Source organism: Zea mays, chromosome 4, assembly GCF_902167145.1.
Source record: "Zea mays cultivar B73 chromosome 4, Zm-B73-REFERENCE-NAM-5.0, whole genome shotgun sequence".
Classification (NCBI taxonomy): domain Eukaryota; kingdom Viridiplantae; phylum Streptophyta; class Magnoliopsida; order Poales; family Poaceae; genus Zea; species Zea mays.
In genome coordinates this window covers 193,068,634-193,074,564 of record NC_050099.1, presented here as the reverse complement: position 1 = coordinate 193,074,564, position 5,931 = coordinate 193,068,634, and the positions used below count along the sequence as shown (strand labels likewise).

The 5,931-nt window shown below is 49.6% G+C and overlaps 2 non-coding genes across 2 annotated transcripts; both read right to left on the bottom strand.

Annotated features, from left to right (window-relative positions):
- Nucleotides 1-1,835: 1,835 nt before the first annotated feature.
- Nucleotides 1,836-2,015, bottom strand: LOC111591428 (small nucleolar RNA Z112). The gene has a single exon (XR_004858062.1). It is a non-coding gene; the product is annotated as a small nucleolar RNA Z112 (small nucleolar RNA).
- A 429-nt stretch (nt 2,016-2,444) lies between these two features.
- LOC111591450 (small nucleolar RNA snoR31) lies at nt 2,445-2,542 on the bottom strand. Its single transcript, XR_004858080.1, has one exon. It is a non-coding gene; the product is annotated as a small nucleolar RNA snoR31 (small nucleolar RNA).
- Between the last annotated feature and the right edge of the window lie 3,389 nt (nt 2,543-5,931).

Below are 5,931 nucleotides of genomic sequence, written 5' to 3'. Positions count from 1 at the left end.
CAAAAGGTACTAAGAGTAAGGGATGAGTATCGGAAATCAAGACATGTGGGTATCTGAAATCAAGACATGTTTGGTAATGAGAAGCTAACCAGATTTGGAATCTCACAATGTTCTAAACACAAATGAATATCAGACGATGCTTTGCTGCTACAACAAATTTTGAAAAATCACAAATTTATAACAGAGTGGTTAGAATCATATTTGGAAGTCTAAACAATTACATATCCTTGGCAACAAAGTTAGATGAGATCCCTGTTCTCTAAACCAAGGAGGTAACACACAGATGCAGAATCAGACATGGGACTCGATCCGTGAGCTTTGGTGTTACCTGAGCGGGAACAGATGAGAGCAGTTGCGAGTATATGCGAACCACCACCACGTAGCAATGAAGCAGTCAAGCCGCCATTTCCGCTCTTATTTCTGAGACCACAGATGGCTTGAATTAGGGTGTTGTTAATCAAACAATTCAGACAAACCACAGTAAAAGATAGATGTCACAAAATTAATAAATTGACAAGTGCACATATCGTGGATGGGGTGTTGGCTTTACTCCATGGAGTGTTATTTAAAAAAACGTGGTCTGCAAACAGAGAAAACGTGTCATTCCTATATAGCATGAAACTACGTGAAACTACCAAGGTTATATATTTTTACTGTGGTCTGTCTCATGCTTAAGTAGTTTTTATACAGCAGTAGTCCCATACCATTCCTAAAATTGAGTTATCTGTTCAGGAATGAATTGAAAACAAAAAAGGCATACAATCTACCACATGGTCAGTTTGTTCAGTTTACTAAACACTAAATAAAAACAGTGGTAAAACTATTCACCACAACCAGTTCGGAAACAAAATAGGCATGAATGTTGAAGTAAAACTAATTAAAAATAGTCTACGTGCAGAAAGATGTCGACCCCGAGTGTGGCAACTGACTTGCCCACCAATTGTTCGACGAGTCGAGGTCGGCGAGCGCCGCCGTGAGCTTCAGTTGCACGCACTGGTCCAACTTGGATAGCCTCAAGGTGAGCCTCTCCTTGCAAAGTAAGATGCATACTGTTGCATTAGCCATCTAGCAACATAACTCCGTAAGGATGCCTTAGAATGTGGGGAACGGGTTGGATTCCATCATCACAGAAGAAGGGTTCGTCTTGCCACGAGCATGATAGCTCTAGCGTGTTGTAGCTTCACTTCTTAGGCATAAAAAAGATATTCTGCAAACGCAAAACATAAGCTCAAGATAAGGAAAATCATAGAAAATTATGCAATAACAACAGACAGACAAAATCAGTCAGGGCAAGTACCTTTCATTGGTGAGATTAATCTAGTTGTAGCTAGCCTTGGACCTGTACAGGCAGATCTGTTGGAGTCGAAAGGACAACCAAAAGTCTGGGACCAAAAATGTCGATTGGGATACCAGAAAATAATGTTCAGGCTATGATATTTTCTACAGTACCCTGCGATTCTTCCTGGCAATGGAACCTTGTTAGAATGCTTGAAATGGTAGTAACTAACTATGCATATATATATGCAAGATTGGTATCATACAACAAAGACATGAAAATAAATCTGATGATGTGCCACTGCTGTCGTAGAGAAACAATTCGGGGGCAAAATCCATCTGACTCTCTAGGGTGTAAAGGATCAATGGAGCCCCTTGAAGGAGCTTCCTTCTGTCTTGGTGGTTGTCGGCACACCACCCTCCATGAGAAGAGGTCGCAGGTAATAGGCCACCAGAGAGCTTTGAGCCTCATTGTAGCGAGCCCAAGTGACGTGGCATCAGGCCCAAATTTAAAGACATTCAGTTCGTAAACTAAAATATGTTGAATAAGCTAACAAGCAATTCTCATAGATACGATTTAAATCACACCACAACTGAATCCAACAACTACTGATGGGGCTGCATCCTAGACCAAATTGGTTATGATCGAGAGATAGACACATGAAGCAGAAAGAAGCAGCTGTTGTTTACAGTGACAAATGACACTTCCTATTGCTAGGTCTTGAAATCATCATTGGAACTACAACTGCGCCTACATAATAAGATTATACTATCATGAGTACATGAGCAAAAGAGATGTACAATACATATACTTCAGCCTCAGCAAGCCAGATAATTTTTGTCGTAAGTAACTCCAGATGTATAGCTAATCATCATTGGCTCACGTACGGATCAAATGCTAGTGCAACATTACAAAGAAACTGCCTAGAGCAAACAATGCTAAAGAATAGAAAGTACCTAACAACGTAAATAAAAGGCAGAATTGAAGCATAATTGCAGTATCATTAGAAAATAATATACTTATCACTCAAAGTGCTACTAGCAATGTGTCCAAAGGTGTCCTAAGATTGTTTCGAGGTTTCGCCATCAGATACTACAAATAAAAATACAGAGATGCAATTCAACAACATAAGAATAGAAAACAATGGTCAAAACCATTACATGATGTTAAGGACTCAGATACAGAGATGTCTGTGCATCAGTCGCTCGATAGAAGCCGACCTCGGATCAAGTGCTGGATTATGTATCAATTTATCTTCACTATCCAAAATCAAATCACGGAGCACAAAAAATAACTAAAATCAAATTATGGATCAGGGGAAAACAACAAACAAGATTGGAGGGGCATGTAGTTATTCAGTGGTGGCAATAGGGTACCTCGTGCTTGGAGAACGACGCGAACTTGAAGCAGCGGAGCGCGACGTCCTCGAGCACGAAGTAGCGCTTGCGCGAGTACTGCATCCCAAATAGGTTGGATCGGAACAGGTACAGGCCCGTGATGGCAGCACCATCGTCTTGCCCACCTTCTGCGCTCGTCGTCCCGTAGTCTCCCCTCGGCTTCTTCCCTCACAAATTGCGACAGTTCTGTTCCAGAAGAAACAAGGTGGTATAGGTGACCTCCTAACATTCACATCACCATTACTGAGGAACATAATGACAACACATATAGATGGAGTATCTCATGATTATAGTAGTATAGCTAATATGTTGCTGTGAACAAATCATAATTACAATATGTTTGCCCAAGTGCAACATAATAGTTGTCGCTACCCTAAAACAGGGGTACCCCTTATTACAGTATGAAGACGCGGTGCCCGCGCGGCTATCTCTAGTCGCGTGGTAAACAACACCCGACCCCACCACGTGGACAGCTTCGGGGCCGCCACGTGGCCAGAGAAGATGATATACTCCAAGGTATCAACAGTGAGTCCGGACCCCCATGGAAAGGTACCGGGCCCCTGTATATGTAGACCGGACCTTCGGGAGAGGTCCGGGACCTCCACGGGCGCAAACCGGACCCCTAGGATGGGTTCCGGACCCCTCTGTGTGGGGTCTGGGCCACTCACAGCAGGGTCCCGAGATTTTGGGATGAAGAATACCCAGGCCTTAACCAAGGCCAGGCGGGGGTCCGGAGCCGACACGTGTCCGGACCATACCGTGTACGCTTCAGCTCCCCGCTCAGGCGGACACCCGATGCTGCCACGTGGCCTACTGCCCGTGACGTGAGCCAGCAGGCGGAGCCTGACGTAAGGCCTCTGGGCCGCGCGGCCTCTGCATTTATTGTGGATAAGGCACGCCGCCTGTCAATTCCACTGGCAGGTGATGTGCTGCCTCGGCATTTAATGAGCCCTGTCCATTCCACTGGCAGGCGATGTGCCGCCTCAGCATTTAATGTGCCTTGTCCACTCCACTGGCAGGCGGCGACCAGGCCATCCCGCAGGCAGCGTGCCTGTCCATTCCATTGGCAGGCAGTACGCCCGTGCTGCGGCGTACACTATGCTCATCATCACTCGCGCGTTACCGAGGAAGCAGCGCAGGATATCAATACTATATGCACTACGGACATTATGGCGCTCGGAGATCACCCTGGTGTGACAGACATTAGTTACTTCCTTCCGTTTTGCCCCTGGGCCCACATGTCAGGGCTCAGCATCCTTGTACGCGCCCCCTTGAGCTATAAAAGGGAGGGCACGCAACGTTACAAGACAGGTTCTCTCACACTCACTCAAGCTCACTTAGACTCTCAAACTCACAAGTTCATACAAGCTCTCAAGCTCAATACAACACACAGTGGAGTAGGGTATTATGCTTCGGCGGCCTGAACCACTCTAAATCCTTGTGTGTTCTTGTGTTCTTCCTGATTCCATCTAGCAGGCAAAACGCTTAGGCCCCTCCTCATCTAAGGATTTAGTGCGGGTGCATTCCGCCACCCGGCCAAAGAATTTCCTCTTCGACATTTGACGCGCCAGGTAGGGGGCTTGGCATTAGGTTTTCGCTTGTTTTTCTGCTCGACACCATGGTCCATATCGTCGAGCACCATGATTTCATGCCCGAGGACTTCCTGGTGGAGGAGGAGGTAGCGTCTTCCACATCGTGGGCCACCAACCTCCCTACGCCTGGTGCTGCTGCTGTGCACTCTGCGCGGCAGCACACTTCTGCGCAAACGTCCAGGGCGTCTAGGGCTGCGTTTGGGGCCCTGTCTGTGGCCAGAGAATTGCTGCGCCACCCTCCTAGCTCCATGGCCTCGCCGGGGGCCATGAAGCAGTGGCGTGACGACGTCGATCGACTGCTTGGTATGGCGCATTCTGGCTTAGCCAGGCCTAGGCCTCGATCATACCAACGTCAACATGAGGCGTCGGCGTCAGTGCGCTCACCCTCGGTGAGGGCCGCACCGACGGAGGACCTGCGAGCGGAACTCAACCGCAGGCGTGCGGGAGAGGACGCTCTAGTTTCTCTGGAGAGATCTAATGACCTGCGGGCAGAACTCAACCGCAGGCGTGCGGGCGAGGATGTCTGCGTCTCTTTGGAAAGGGCGAGTGAGTGTTGACAGAATGTCGAGGGTCGCAACCTCGACTACGACTTCACTACGGTTGCTCCGCAAACCCCAACGGGCGCCCGGATCCAGGCGGATGTCCCCTTGGCCGGTGTGGGCTGCGCCGCACTAGCGGATCATCTCCGCGCGGTAACTTGACCATCCAAGTTCCGGCCACACCTGCCGGAAAAGTATGACGATACGTCAAACCCGTCGGAATTATTGCAGGTGTACATCACCGCCATTACAGCAGCAGGTGGAGACATCGCTGTAATGGCAACATATTTCCATGTAGTCTTGTCTGGGCTAGCCTGGACTTGGCTCATGAACCTTACCCCGGGATTGATCTACTCCTAGGAAGAGCTCTGCGCGTGGTTCACAGCGAACTTCGCCAGCGCTTACCAGCAGCATGGCATGGAGGCCCACCTCCACGCAGTGAGGCAGGAGCCCAGGGAAACTCTCCGGGCGTTTATCTCCCGCTTCACCAAGGTACGAGGCACTATACCTCATATTTCCGATGATTCCATCATCACCGCTTTTCGCCAGGGAGTACGTGATGAAAAGATGTTGGAGAAGTTAGCCACGCATGATGTGGAGACTGTCACCACACTCTTTGCTCTGTCAGACAAGTGTGCCAGAGCTGTCGAGGGCCATGCATGGCACTCGGCACCGCAGACCGGGGTCGCCCAGACGGGTGGCTCGGGTGCCGTCACCCAGGACAGCAAAAAGAAGAAGAAGAACTGCAACCTCTAGAGGCTGCCGTCTACTGCTCCGGTCGTCGCAGCCGCGACTAGGGGCCGGAGCGAGCGCAACAGGCGCCCACGACCGCAGAGGGGTAATAGCGGCTCATGCCCTGTGCACCCCAACATTCGCCACAGCGCCGCGGAGTATCGCGAGATCATCGAGCTCGCGAGGCGCGTCAGCGAGCGGCGCGAGCAGACTTCCAAGGATAGCTCCCCACCTCGTCGCCGGCCTGGCAAGGAAAGGGTCAACGACGGCGAGGTGGCCGTGGGAGAACGGGACCTCGGGTATCAGTCACTTGAGGGGGTCCTGAAGGATGTTTTCACCGGAGGCTTGAGAGCACCTAGAGGGGGGGTGAATATGTGATCCTGTAAAATCAAATG